At 36.2% G+C, this 16,089-nt stretch overlaps 1 protein-coding gene across 4 annotated transcripts in view; it reads left to right on the plus strand.

The window, feature by feature from the left end:
- The window catches only part of LOC149086593 (solute carrier organic anion transporter family member 74D-like), a 69,249-nt gene that overhangs the window by 23,637 nt on the left and 29,523 nt on the right, over positions 1 to 16,089 (plus strand). For 2 of the 4 annotated variants that reach the window (XM_089230967.1, XM_089230966.1), the window contains exon 2: positions 4,378 to 4,472. The exons of 1 other annotated variant lie outside the window; for it this stretch is intronic. The gene's annotated coding sequence lies outside the window, so the exon portion shown is untranslated. Of the gene's footprint in view, positions 1 to 3,498; positions 3,542 to 4,377; positions 4,473 to 16,089 lie in introns of those variants that run through there. One more of the 4 variants, XM_089230968.1, reaches the window with a different exon arrangement.

Raw genomic sequence — 16,089 nt, forward strand, 5'->3', positions numbered from 1 at the left:
ATGAGGGAAAAAATATATAATTCAAATATTGACATAATCCGGCGATTGGCAAGAACTAGTATCAAAGTAGGAAATTTCTCTCTTTATATATATATATATTTTTTTTTTTCACTGTTTTTCTCAACCGTAATTCGTTCTATGTTCAAAATGAATGTTGCTTGTCTCTTGTTTGTTAATAAAATAATACTAAATTCCATTCATATTAGATTCTTTTTTTACATGTTAAATGAAATGAGTTGCACTTTTGTGTATTTTTATTATTCCATTCACACAAGACCAAAAAAGTCCATTTCCTGTTAGTTTCCCATTATAGCCTACTATGTGGTAACTCAAGGTAAGTTCTAAGTGAGTCGACAGTGCTCCAAAACATCGTAAAAAATAACCAATATACAGTATAAGGTGTGCGAAGTAGACTTATAGGGTTTTTTCTCACCAATTTTAAAAAAATTCGTAAATATTTTAAAAAAAGTTGCGATTTTTTTTTTTTGGCAAGAGACTTGTTCTTTTTATGTATCTTAGAATATATAAACGTAATTATAAAAAATGATTTTACATATTGGCTATGCCTAGCATGAATTTTTCCTAATGCACCGTAGCCAACTTTGCACGGAGCTACTTTGCACCGTCAAAGACGGTGCGAAGTAGCTCCGTGATAGAGTACCTATTTTTTCCTTAGCACATAACAGGGAATGGAAGATCCTTTGCGATATATCATATCCACACTTCACATTTTCATTCTGTTTATCAGCTCTAAATACATAATCATATCGTATCCTCATTTTTCAGCTTGTGCTATCGTTCGACGTAATTCCCGACACCTATCAGAATTGATACGGCTTTATCCGTAGAGTAGACGAAAATTTAACAAAAGTTTCTATCATATTTCATCCAAGTTCACAAACATTGAGAACACGAGTTGTGTTCGACAAAGACTGTAAGACTGTTCAATATGTATAAAGGATAATCAAAAAAGCTCAAATATGTAAAACTGAAGAGAATAATTTCCGTAAGATTCCTTCTTTTTGACAGTAAATTAGGAGGAGGGAAAAACAATTAACGTAAACTAACGTGCACGTCTTTATTCTCTGGAACACTTTAATAATTGTTGTTGCAAAGAAAGAGAAACTAAAAAGGTAAAGGGAGTCAAGGGAGAAAAAAATGTAGAAGAGAATTTTCAAGACGAACGTCAAAACAGATATTTGGACGTTGAATGTTACAAACTACTTTCTCTGGTAATAAGTGTATTTGTTATTGAAGATGTCCAGACGAAACAGTGAATCTCCTCCTCCTTGTTCGATTGAAGGTCAAGGCGTGAATTAAATACATCTCTTACATACATAACACACACACTAAGAGAAATCTAACATCATTTTGCTTACAGCAAGTCAGCTATGCGCGACCGATTGATTTTTATTATTTTCATTTTTCGAGGTCGACTTTTTTTTTTTTTCCTCCGCAACTTTCTCTTAACTCCTTTCATGGATTGACGCCATTTTCTTGGAACAGAAATGGATAGAAGTGCAACATCTTTCTAAACAATCCGAAGAGAGGAAAAAAAAGAAAATATTAAACAACAAAAAACAAAAAAATTTCTGGCTGGAAATTTCAACGCGTTACAATTTTTGTCAATTTAAAAACAATGAAACTCGTTTACATTTGCTGACTTGATTGTTTCGACATTAATGGCGTGTTGTTGGAATGGTTCGTTGTATAACAATAGTCTGCTAACAATATTTTAAAATCACTCTCCCCGATACATCTATGAACTGTTTCTCTTCTTCATTGGTTCCCAAACTGTGGTATGTATCTCTCGGGGTAGGTGACGGGTCATTCGGGGTAATGTGAAAATAATCGGCAACGACTAAAAATACCTTATATAGAGGATATCTATAATGTTTTCCCTTGTGAACCTCTTCTGAGAGAAATACTACAAAACGTAAAAAACGTTTACAGTCGGCCCGCTTGATAGGATGACGGATACCCAGCTTAAACGGTTCAAATCCTCTGGCACCAAAATGTTTTTCATTGAGAAAATGTTCAAGTTTCAATTCCCCATTCAATCGAATATTATGATTCACACGACAACCGTTAATATAGTACATCAACCACTATGCATATGATATTTTTCGTTGGCATTAATTGGAAATACGTTGTCAAGTCGAGACTTGAGAGAGGGTACGGTCCTCGAAGAGTATCATCTAAGTATCATAAGAGTATTACCAGTTCCTAATAAGTTGTCTTCAGCACGTGCATTTAACTATTTTATTTCAGTTCCTCGTTGAGCCCATAGACGACGCTAACTTTCGCAATTTAAACTAAAATTCTTAAGTATTGTGATCGTTGTAATTCAATATAATTTTCTTTTAATTTTCATGTCTGATTTATTTCTGAAGCTTTATTAATTTGATCGATCTTTCATCAGAGTTTTCAATATGCAAACTATACTGACGGTATCAAAGAGCAATTTATTTGTTTCCCCCCATAACAGAATACCCCCGCTTAATCGGATATTTTGTTTTGAGACCGTTGATACGTCAGCGGGACCGACTGTATTTGTATGTTGTTTTAATAATTTTTTTTTTCGCTCGTTTTAATAAGTTCATTTAAATGTTTTCTGAAGATTAGTCACTCGCAAATTCTCCAGGTGAGATTCCTTTTGCCTACTCAACTTTAATCTCTAATCCACATGTGTGCTTCCACCCCAAATTCAAATCCTGCATAAGCCCCTGATACCTTTATCAGTATAGATTTGAATTTTAATTATTTGAGGCTATACCAGGTTGTTGTTTTTTTTCACTATATTCTAACTGGAAATATTATCCAGGTTTCACGTAATGATCGCTCATTATTTTACGCATTTTTTCCACCAGCCGTTGTCACACTAAAATGAAACTGATCCTAGGAGGATCGATTGGAAAACAAAACCGAGGTTGTCATTCCATAAAAGTAGGCTACTCAGTTGAAGTTGAGGCCTTCGCTCTGTTCGGTGAATGCCGCGAAAGTGGCAAAAGAGCAATAATAAAATAAAATGAAATGAAAACGAGGTCGCCTCATGCTAATTGAAAGCGTATTACGCATGCACAAAACTTCCTTCTTCATATTTCGGTTTGAAAATATCCCTCTCTTCTCTGTACTTCGGACATAACAGGCAACTAGTACACACATGCTCTCGAGTGTTAACATTCAAGCTGATACAGCCTTTCGAGGATAAGAAGAAAAAAGTCAAGATTATTAGGTCGTCCTTCTACTTATAAAAGTGTTTGTTTGTGTGCTTGTGCGCGCATTTTTTCTTTTTTGCAACTAGCAGCAGGTTCAAAACTTTCACTCTTGTTTTATTTATTAACCTCGAATTCACATTGGGAAATAAATACAAAGGTCGCCATTTCCCAGGCTGCAAAGATTACGTACTCGGAGGACAAGGTCCTGGACACGTTTCGTATATCATTATTATTGATCTCGGTGCTGTTCAAGTTGGGTACGACAACATTTTCTGGGACGGAGAGAACGAATAAAAGTCAATGTGAGTGATGCGTGAATCCAGGTACGAAAAGTCATCAGCGAGATGACAACATTGTTAGTATGTAATTTCGCTACTTCAATACCCATTTTTTTTTAATTCTCCGTTATTTTGACGTTGAGAGAAAACGAGGAAGAAAATAATCCTCTCTCACACACAGAGGAGGAGAATTTCACAAAAGAAAGTCTCCCTCTCTCTGTTTGTTTATTTTTATTTATTTTTCCATAAACTAGATTCACCATACGCAGTTTGAGAGAGAGAGAACGAGGAAATGGTCACGATGGTGATTGTATTCTTCTTCCATATTTTGCCTTGCTTCACGCTTCATCGATCCTGAAATGCTCTTATTACCAATCTGTAACTTTGTTTTCGAGTGCATCGACCCTCTTCCTAAATGAGAAATTCTAATGCCGTCTCGATTATTCGCGACACCTGTTGCAACTACTATTTTCGACGCCTTTTGAGTGTGTTGTTGTTCTCATATCGAATAGTATTTAAGTTGTTCATACACATAAGAATAAAAAAGAATGTGAGTACAGTGTATTTAAGCAACTTTACTCACACATTCATAGCATACAGTCCACTCCGCTTATAATTTTTCCACTGAGAACTTTTTCTCGCTTAGCACCACTCATTTTCATGGTCCCAAATCTAACTAATTCTGATTAAGTGTCCCGTTTGAAACTTTTTTCCACTTACAACGTTTTTCCTATTAACAGTTTCTTCAAAAACATTGTAAGCGAAATCCACTGTATGTATGTTTTATAATCGAGGTCAAATGTTTCGATGTACTGTATTGACAATTATTGATGTTTTGTACGTGATAATTTATAGTTTTTTTATTTTTTCCATCTTTCCAGGAAATATATTTGTATATATGGAATCATTTTACGACGTCTGTGACTGCACGTGTTGAAATAGATTTGAATATTCTTGATCTCTATATATAGGGAATGTAAGTTCTCATTCACTTTTTTTTTTCTTTCTTTTAATTCCAATTTCCTACTCCTTCAGCTGGTGTTACGTGAATGTATTCAGAAGTGTCCTTTCAATCTGAACAATCAAAGACAGAAATAGACCTCTCAAGTGCTTCGCAAAAAAGTGTCTGAGGATACAGACAAGGAAAACTTATTTTAATTCTCATAGGTATGAATGGCGCTAAATCTGATGTGAAGCTGCAATTCAAACACTATAAACTAATTCACCCTTTTTTAAAATAAATTTTTCACACGTGGGACGAAATAAAATCCACTATAAAATAATAAAGCCGTACATGTATAATAAATAAATACTTCAATTAGAAGATATCGCTCTCAATGCACTCGTATCTCATTTCTATTGAATTTTTTTCTGTGTTTTTTCACATCAAAAATGCTGATTTAAATTTTTTGCAAGTGGGAAATTCCGGGTTTTTCCGGTTATATAATGCATCCGAGTGATGCGAAAGCATTTTGTGATTTCAGGATGTCCATTGTTTTCTCTCGGTTGATTCAAGAGAACACACGGTTTCATCAGAATTTTCTGGTATTATATAGTTTATAAAGGTATTTACTTACCGAGCCGAATACGAGCTGATCTCGAGCCCCATTTAACACAGAGAGTAATCAGGCCTACGACATTAAAAAAAAAAATCACGCATAAAACTATAGACGAAATATCTTGCCGAATTGCTTGCTCTCGAATTCAAAACACAGATGGCAGCTCTTCTTAAACACGTAACAAGCAATTCGCAGAAACAAATTTCACGTTAGGTGCGCAAGACGTACACGGCACATTTTGACACGTACCAGTTGATTGGAGGTTTCTAAGAGAAATATATGTATTTACGAGGTATATGTGCGGTGCAGACTCGCTATCAAGGAGCTGAACGGTTGAAGTTTGTGATGGGTTGTCTGAACCGAGAAAACGAAATTAATTTGTTTGTAGTCGGGAAAATTAATTCAAAATGTAAAATCCTAGAATGTAATTTCTAAATTAAGAAGAAGAAAAAAAGAGGCATTGAGTTTTTGCTGTGAAACATATTGATTAAAATTTCATTCGAGTGTATCCCTAGATTGATATCGCGTAAGCTCTTATAACAAATATTAAAAATAGAGATGCAGATAAAATAATCCATTGCGTGAACCTTTGCGCAATGCAAGAGCATTAAGTAGCGCCTAAAACGCGGAAGACCTTGAAACGCGGCGGCGGCCGATCTCTTGAGAAACTAATGGATAGAATTTCAATAGACGCGTCAAAAACCAAATTTCCAGACTGAGTTTCCAGACATAGTCTGGATAGAGTATTCGACGGGGCTTCACGGCTGAGACAAAAATCGATCTCTCCAGTTTCCTGCTTTTCTCTTAACCCTCTCTCTCTCTCACACACATACTAATGGGACCAGGATAAAAAACGGAAAACCGACATATTCCAACTGCAAAAGGAAAAAAAAAAAGAGAAGAGACACACAAGGTTAAAAGATGTCTGAGACCTGTCTCGTTGTCTTGAAGTCAGTCGTAGGAGGAAAGTAATCAATCAAGATATATATGGATTCTCCTCCTCCCCCACTTTTGTTTTCACTAATGAAAAAAATGAACCTTCAATGATCCGATACGCTGATAATGCTAAATTTAGCAAATTAGAATTCAATACAGTTTTATAATGCAATCAATATATATGTTATTCTGTTTTGGTTAGACATATTTCTCATAAGTACAGTCGGCTCCGCTTAAACAAAATCATCGGTTCTAGCACATAATATACGATTGAGCGGGGTATTCTGTTATGCAGAAAACAATTCAATTGTTGCCGTTTACATCGTTAGTATATGGATTGCAATGTCTTGAACATGAATTTGTTCCTTCGCTATCTGTGTAACCCTTCTTTTTCAGAAATATTTTGAGTTTGCAAAATCTTTGGTGATTTCCTCTGTATTTTGTCATATCTTGGTACCGGCGCTGTTGATTGAACGCATTTTCGGCTTTTTCATCATGGAACTATTGCTATACCAATGTAGTTAACACCGTAGAAATTATATTTTCCTCTTCTGATCACACAAGCTTCCGTTCTCGAATTTCCTCAGAATTTTTCTTAATGCTTGACACTTGAGCTTGAAAAATTCTACTCTTTGGCAATTTTTTTCATTTTTTCCAAATTTCAAGACACTGCATGAAACGACATGGCTTTTGAGTACATTTTTACTTTCAAGGAAAGGTTACCATTCTGTATTGGCAAAGAACATGAGTAATGCCGGCATCACAGTATAAAAGTTTGATAGATAATCTTTTGCAGAACTTGGAAAAAAAAAAACAACTACCAATAAGCGTATTAGTCACATTCGCTCTAATTGGTTGCTCATTGGTTGCATTTTTCAAGTTTTATAAAAGATCTTTTCTGGAACTTTTATAGTATATATTTTATTTAATTAAATATTCTGGACACAACTACAACACACTTCAAGCACCGAAGTCTTTAGGTTTTTCTTAAGTGGCAGTATATTTACCATAATTTTCAAATGCTTTATGTAAAAAAGAAATATTATGAATATATAGTGGTTAACATATAGGGTGCATACCTCTCGAAACGAAAATTATTGGTGAACCGTTGATACTAGAGGCATATGTATATCCGGTTAGAACGTTACCCAAATAACGTGTAGAACTCAGATACGTGATTCATCTTGCAAGAAGGTTATTTTTGTGTGGTTAACAAAATATAAAAATTAATTTTTCATACGGGCACACTGTTGTCCTCAAAACCCCGATTAGAAAGTTGTTATCCTGTCTCTCCTGAGGCTGATCAAAAAATTATACGTTTCTAATTGTAATATTTGCTGAAAAATTTGAATGCAAATATCTCAGTGAATTCCTAATAAATGGGAGGGGGTGTTTTAAGTTAGTTTTTGCTGGTTTTTTTTTTCAACTCTCCTCCGTTCTTTGAATTAAAATATCTTACGAATATTGCAATCAGAAAGTTGGAATTTATTTTGTTAGCATCATGAGAGACAGGGCAACAATTTTCTAATTGGGTTTCTGAGCATAGGGTGTTCGCATAAAAAATTAGTTTTGTTATTTTAATAACTATATAATGCCTTGTAATATTTACGACGTATATCTGAGTTCTACACTTTGTTTGGATAGTTTTTCTTATTGGAAGCATGCCTCTAGTATCAACAGTTCACCAGTAATTTGCGTTTCGGAGTTAGCTATGCATCCTGTATATTTACAGTTGTCGTGTGAATCGTAATTGATTAACCGGAGCAAAGTTCGTGACATTATCAAGGGCGATCTATGACAGGGATTTTATGGGAGAAATTTTGTTTCCAGGGGCTTTTATCCGGGGTATTCGTGTATCCGTTACCCGATTAAGCGGTGCCGACTGTATATGAATTTACAATCGTATAAAGTCATTTGATATTCGAAAGTTATTCTGTTCTTACTTCAGTTTGCTTTTTGAAAGAGCGTTAAGATTAAATCGTGAATTTTCAAATGCTTATCGCATCTTTTTCGGTGTTGAAATTCTTGCTTTTTTTTTTAAATTCAAATTTTATCTGCCAAAAAGAAAAAAAAAAGGTGGTGATGATGTATTTATGTGTTTACGGTATATCCGCTATCATACAAGTCAAGGTCATTCGTAATCGTTGCTTTCTGCATTCGACTGGAAAGCGTCTGTGACTCAAATTTTGGTTATTTACTCAGAATTTATTTTTATTTTTTTTAAAAAAAATGTGATTTCATCGACAAAGAAGAAGAAACGATTGAGTAAGCAGTGATAAAAGTGGGGAAGGAGAGGGGGAGGGGGTAAAGATAAGCAACCCTCTCTCTCCTTTTATGCTTTTTTTTCCCATCATAGGTTTTCCTTTCATATTGACGTGACCTCTATTAGATATCGGTTTTCATTTTCGTTTCTTTTTTCCATTGCACTCTACGACCACGACTGAGATGAGTGGACAGTTTCTTCACTTAAAGCTGTTTCTCCTCGCGAATATTAATCAGACGTATTCGCTTGCAAAAGTGACGAGATTGACGAAGCGATATTAAGAAATTTTTCGAGAATATTAATCTGTGATATTTTCATTATCATACGCTTCGTGAATTTTTTTTTCTTAGCTTATGACACATCTATTTTACTCCAATTTCCATTTTATATGTATCTGATAGTCTGCAAGTGTTTCATCGCTGTTTCTCAATCATTTTCCACAAAAAATACCGCAATGTCAGAAATAATTCCATGGAACACAGTGAAATATTCAATCCTGATTGGTCTGGTTGACATTTAATACCCTAGAGCCGTTGTGCGGTCTGTGGTCATAGTGACGGACTCGCATCACGAGAGCAATATGTATACAAAGGTACAAATCTTCAATCATTATACTTCACTCATAGTTCGAAGAATAGGTGGCAAATGACAGCACTATAACAAGCATTACACAGAATGGAGATTTGCGTTAGGCTCACAACACGTACACACACATTCCAACATGTACAATGTACCAATTCGTTAGAAGTTTCGCAAACGAATGTGGCCAAGGTGCATGTTTTAGCAGAGGCAGTAGAAGTGCATTTTGTTATATAGATGTAATATAGTTTCCTAATTTTAAGACTCAAATTTAGACGCCTCTTCTCTTTATAAATGTCTCGCCACAGTGAGCAGCTCATTCCCCACATTTAATTACGTGCAGAAGAATATTCAGTCAAGTTATCAGTTTTCACTTCCGGTTTCGGAGGTAGATTCCTGAACACATACATACAGGACTTTGACTTTCTTTCTTTCTTTTAAATGGAGCACAACTCTGGTTTACTGCCCTAGGCAATTGACTAACGAATGAGTTATACCGGAAAAAAAATGCATGTGTATGGTGGAGCTAGTGTTGTGCGGGAATGTTCAGTGCTGCCATCTAGTTTTCAAACTACGAGTAAAGTGTAATGATTGAATATTTGTACCGTTGTAGTTTTGCTCTTCTTGGTGGATAGGCTTTTTAACGATTCACGCCTCGAAGTTGAGAGCAACAGAAAACCAACTTCAGTCGACCATCAGTGTGGTCACGGTGTGGTTCGAATCTGAGTACTTGCGATGCGAGTCCGTCACTATGACCACACGATAACACAGCGGCGAACATTTAGGGCTCGTAAGTTGCACGAATACTACACAAACCCGATACAACCGCATCTTCGGAAAAAATACCGATTCGCTCTTGAATATTGTATTCATTGAGGGGCCCATGTATAGCTTTTCCTCCTTGGAAAGATTCTGGGGAGTAAGTGAGCTTGTACGAGAAAACATTCAACTCATAATTTTTATGTTATTGTTCTGATTCATATAATTGATATAAGGAGCCTGGGAGCACAAAGGGTTGAGATCCTTATTGGTTTCTTCCAGTGTTTCCCAAAGTGCGCAATACCACCCCCTGGGAGTTGGAGGGCGTAGGAGGGGTGACAGAAGCTATAAGTATAATGGGGATCCTATGGGTTGGTGATTCGTTCATGACGAAACCGAAGAGAACAAAACTCATTCAGTGAGGTTAGAGAATTAATCTTTCAGGGAAGAGTTTACTATGCCATTTTCATATTGTGCAGGTCTTCTACAATGTACTAAGGAGCAACGTAAGTTTTTTGCTTTCTTAAGAACTGTTCCCCTGTAAACAGTCAATCTCGACGGGATTCGCTCGGATCAACAAAAAAAAAGTTATTTCATTATTTAATGGCGAGTCTTTTAACTAACGTATTCGGTCGGTTTGGAGGTTGCCATAGCGGCAGACAGTGGAGTAGTTCGTCGTCATCGTTGTCGTGCTCTCGGCGTCACTTGACTAAATAATAATAATAAATAAATAAAACAAACGGGGCTCCTGAAATGGCGGCAGCTCTGCTACTGATCCGTCTTCGATCAACTGGAGTGTTATTAATGCTCGATTGACAGACAGTTATTTTAGCGAGTGAACGTTTACTTCTCTATTTATTCTCCCACTGCGCGCACACAATTGCAATCGATGTTTCAGATATTCGAGCCTAAACAGTTCGATTTCCGTCGAATGTCACGGATTTGCGCTGTTTTTCATTTGATGCAAGTAAATTAGTTGATATTGCCCATTTAATAAAGATTATGACAAAATTATACTCGAAAAATAATTCTTTTCATGCGAGTAGCAAAGAAAAGGTAAATACGCGTATGTCTTGCAAATACGTGAGGACCACGCAAAAAAAATATATAAATAAATATGTATATATTTTATATTTTTAATATATATATATATATATATATATATATCTCCCCCCCCCCCACCTTTCATTCCCTATGCGTTGACAATAGTGCCAGTTTATTTTTGAGATTTATCTCCGCTAATTCATCTGCACATCGTCTAAATTTGTTGCCAAAAGCCGGTACATCAATGGGTTGAATCAAAAATAAAGCTACGAGAAATGAAAGCGGTAACCTTATGAAAAAATGAGTAACAAGTTTTCTAAAAAAATTTCGAATTCGTATTCTTTGCTGCCTTGTCGAGTAATCCTTACGCAGGACGGGCGGCAAAGAGTACGCACCCAAAGATTTAACCCTTGAATTCGAAGTTCCGCATACGGTGCAAAGGGTTCTTTAAACGTTCATTACTGCACCCGGAGTTTGAAGATAAAAATTCAGAATCGCCTTCGCACACATAAGGTTAGATTGTTTTCATTCATTTTCATTTTATATTTTGAATTTTTTGGTAGATGTCTCTATTAACGACAAATCGTTATTTGTTCCAGAGCAGCTATGGCTGTAATTTCGCTAATTTGTTAAAATGATTTGTTTGCATTTATTTTATTTTTCACTTTGAATTCGCATTCCGAATTTTTTTTCTTACTATAGTTTGAATCATAAAGAAGTAAGTTATATATACAATATATTTGGAAAGTAATATTACTTCAATACATTTATTTTATTTGAGATATTTGAGACTTTTGCTTGTCTCCAATAAGGCCCTCTGATAAACAGTGCTATTCAAAATAGATTTTTTAAATGTTTTTTTTTTTGGTTTTCAATACGTTTCATCATCTATGGAAAAAAACTATCAGCTCGAAAAATAAAAATAAATTGAGCATTTCAGGGTAGTCGCAAACGAATGTCCTCCTAAATTCGCAATTAGAGCCATCACTCCTTACATATTCCACAATTGTGACGACATTGTGTCGAATCTTCATCGTTGCATGGTTAAACTTCGTGAGAAAATCACTTTTTCGATTAAGTTTCGAATTATTTTTTCTTTATTTTCAGCTTTTTCTCTCAACGCAATCTTCCTTTTTACGATCTGGACCTGTTTTTCTTCACTTCACGATTTCGCTTCATTTTAATACAGAAACTCGCGTCACAGTTATGTACGTACTCTTGGCCGCCTGTATATATATTGCTTTTCTAAATTGCTCACAGATAACACCACCATGCGATACAGTTAAATTTCAAAAATATGGATAATATTGTTTGCAGATGTGCAGTTATGTATTTGCCGCCTGTGGGCTACACGAACTTGCCGGTTTTCTCCCATTCTCTCTCAAGTCTAATTTTCTTCACTTCTCTTTCTTCCGATTCGCTATAACCCGCTTGGCATCCTCACTCCTGCAAGTACACTTGTATCTCTAAGTTACGCTTTTGCTTACTCCCATGCTCATTCACTCTCTAAGTCACTCTTATTCATTCACACGATTGCACACTGTTTCGATCACTCACATCCTTGCACACTGTTTCGGTCACTCACATCCTTGCACACTGTTTCGGTCACTCACATCCTTGCACATTTTTTCGGTCACTCATATGCGTGCACACTGTTTTGTTTCCTTGCTTTACAGGTCACTTTTTGATCGTTTGTACATGCTCTATGTCATTCTTTTCGTCATTCACAAGCTTGAACATGCTCTAGATCACTATTTTGGTTATTATTGCACAAGATCCAGGTCACTCACTGACCTGGTTCCTTTTAATTTTTTTGGTCATTCACACACTTCCTCACAATATCAGTCGATCTTTTGCTCACCCATGCGCTAGCAAACGCACTGGGTCACTCTTTTGGTCACTCGCTGACCCACCCCCTTGCTGTCTGGACAAAGGCGGCCTTATTGAAGTTTATGTTCATTCTCCCGCTCTATACTACATTTCTTGGCCACTCATTCCTCAAATTTGCCGCCCCTCTGAACTTGCCAATCTGGGCTAGGGCCCCCCTTCCCCGCTAAGCCAGCCTGTAAATATGCTACTGATTGTTTGGTAAAGAATGTTCTTCCAAATAATTTGAAATTCAAAAGCTTTCATCATTATCCTATCTACAGAAAAATTAAGTTTCCTTCCACAGAAAAATAAATTTGCATAGCAACATACCATAATTGCAGTTTCTTGAAACACTTCAATACACACGTTATCTTGGTTATAGTAGTTTTTATTTGACCTGCTGCCGAGAGCAAAAAAATTGCATTGCACATTCATACTTTTACTTACCTTTCTCATATAAATGATTACGATCGAACTTGAAAGGAGGCATTTTAAGTTGCATTCAATGATTTCTCTTCCGAATATATTTTAAATAATTTGTTTGCTTTTTCCCCCCGCACTGCCTTATCTCCTTTATCCCTTGGCGTTATAGGAACCGGTTCGAAAAAAGAAAACAAAAATGTTTCGCACGTAAAATAAATTGAAAGTGGTTGCTCAATATGCAAAACGATGTTGCACTTTTTTTTCCATGTGTACATGTGTATTTTATGCACTTCATTTGTTTCCGAAATGATTCGGTGAAAATGTTATCAAAGAGAGAGAGAGAGAGAGAGAGTCACAGATGCTTTTTAAATGCACATGTTCGATAAGGTAGCCTTGGATTTTTTTTTTTTTTTTTTGTGATGTTGTCGGGAAGGGATTACCTTCGACTTTCCAGAAGTCGGTCACGTGGTCAAGGTGACTTATTGAGAAATTCCATTTGCGGGAAATATTCATTAAAAAAAGTATGATAATGTACCGTTAACGACGATTGGGGAGTAATTGTACATCTCTTGAATCCAGAATGAGATGTATATTTTCATCACTTTGGTGACGACATTGAACCAAATTTGAGGCTACACCGATAGATAGATAGATTGCATACATACAAGAAAGCACCTATTTCTCAGCCGTATTGAGTCTATCGTAGGAGAAAAATAATTTATGGGACAGAATTTTACCGGAATCCGGAAAATTCCCCATTTCTTCATCAGGACGTTTTGCACCTGACACTTTTAACCCTAGGGCGTTTCACCCCGACCGAATGAGTAAGCGATTGAGTGAGTGACTCAATAAATGTTATGACCAAAATGAGTGGGTGAGTGACAGCGTGAGTTACTTGCGCCCGTGTAGTGCAGCGGCAAGGTTCTCGTCTACCACAATGAGACAATCGTCAGATTTGCGGGTTTAATCCCAGGAAAAAACATACATAACAAGTTTAACTAACTAGCTTTGTTAAACTAAGTTAAGTTTAATAAACTATAGATAACAAGTTTTTTTTACAACGAACGTGAGGGGACCAACGATAGACGAATCCTTCATATCCGACCCAACTCGATCAGCAGTCAATTGATGCAAAGTAAAATGATCTGAGTGGGTTGTACGGCAAAATTTATCATTTTTATTTTTATTTCTTTAACATGGGCATTTAATACAGTCGAACACCATTATAACGAACTTCCATAGAGAGAAGAAATCACTTCGTTATAACGAAATTTTCTTATAAAGGTATTTTCGATTTTACGAATTTTCACATTTACTAAAAAAATTTCGTTGCAGCGGAATTTTATTGTAAGGAAAAAAATTACTTATTTACGATAAAAAATTATTCATTACGATCTAGATGACGAAAACAAATGAAGTTAAATTTAAAAAATAACACAAAAGTAACTGAAATTCAATTAGGCATTACTATTTTTTTTGTTGCAAAAGCTTTACTAAACATTTTTGAGGCAAATCATCCGTAATTATTGTTACTATTTTGAACAAGAGAATTTGTTTAAAGCAGTGGTTTCGGAAGTCTGCTTTTTTTCGAGTGGATGGACTGGTCATGCACACTACTAATTAGAAATGAATGAAGAAAAATGAAACGGTGAATCACTCACGGCCCGGCGGTTAAGAAATACTGCTCTAAAATATACGCGTGCTGAAACCAGGGGCGAACGCAGGATCAACTTCTGGAGGGGGTACAAAAATTTTCTTCCCGAGGAACTTTTGGTTAACCCCCCCCCCCCCCCAAAAGCATCTAAATTACCCGAAATTCGATAATACATGGTGATTCAGAAAAGATGGGAAAACTTTAAAAAGCGGATAGTACACACCAATACAAACAATTGTCATCGAAGAATGGATGGTTTAACATGAAACACAAACGCACTAGCGCGTTTCGAAACGGCCGCTCTGCAAACGTTCAAACGGCATTCCTGTTGAAATTTATCGGGACCATGCATGCAAATGTTACCTGAGGAAATACGCTAACTATTTTCATACTGAAATGCATATCAGCTTTTCCAGTATTACTAAAGTGTACCATTATCCCGTACGTTACAACTGTTGGAGCGGTTGCACGCTGGAATAACTTCACAGGGTTGACAGGGCTTTTGTTCACTGTGACGCAGATTTGCATACAGTTAGACCATGTGTTTTTCATGCAAATTGTTTGTATTGGTGTGTACTATCACCTCTTAAAGATTTTCCCATCTTTTCTGAATCACTCTGTATAGCATATAAAGGGTATTTTATTTTTTCCCCGCACTCCCCACAAGCCATAGAGGAACAACCAACAGTTTTGATCGAATGATGTTTATAGGTGTTCCAATGAGATTCAGTGATTTTTCCTGAACCTGTTTAAATTTATTAAATTCCGAAATACTGGATCATTCTAGTAAATTGCAAGTAGACTTTACATGACCTTGAAATCGTCAGTCACGCACAATCAACGCATTCGTTAATTAGAGCTGATACTAATGGAAAGAGGGAGAGAGAGTTTCTATTCTTAAGTTTTGATTTTCGTCGTCTTCAATAATCTATCCCGATCCCGCAATGCTCCGAAAAGTCACGAAACGAAATTTTCTTACCCAGGTAGCAGCTTCCTGTAGCTGCTAATCAATTGCAGGGAACCGGCGTCGATTGAAAATTCGAGACACACCCAGAAAACTTTTTTGTTCAAGCGGAAGAAAGAAGAATTGGAAGCACGGTGGAAAGACAAGGAAGATAAAAGACCCCTCTGATCAATAACCTGTGCATCCTGCTACTGTCACACCTGTTCTCTGTGTTGACATGCGATCAGTAACCACCCACGGCGAATGAAGGAAAAAGAACTCGTACACAGAGACTTTTCTTCTAGGTTATTTTCTCACACACACAAAAAAGCAGCGAACAACAGGATAAAAAGTTGAAAAATTAACGTGCATATTTCCATTTTGACAGGCTATAATAATTACATATTACTATAATTATAACGCATGGTTTTTTCATTCACGTACGTAGATATGCTGCAGCATCTGCCGCGTCACAATGACCTCCACCAATAAGTGAGAGAGAATTCGTGAATTGTTTTACTGAGAAAACAAATGGAGGGCACATAAGGAAAATTTTTTTTTAAT

The sequence above is a fragment of the Pholcus phalangioides genome, unplaced genomic scaffold, assembly GCF_987345545.1.
Source record: "Pholcus phalangioides strain wild (caught in Gottingen) unplaced genomic scaffold, Ppha-v1.0 ptg000004l_1, whole genome shotgun sequence".
Classification (NCBI taxonomy): domain Eukaryota; kingdom Metazoa; phylum Arthropoda; class Arachnida; order Araneae; family Pholcidae; genus Pholcus; species Pholcus phalangioides.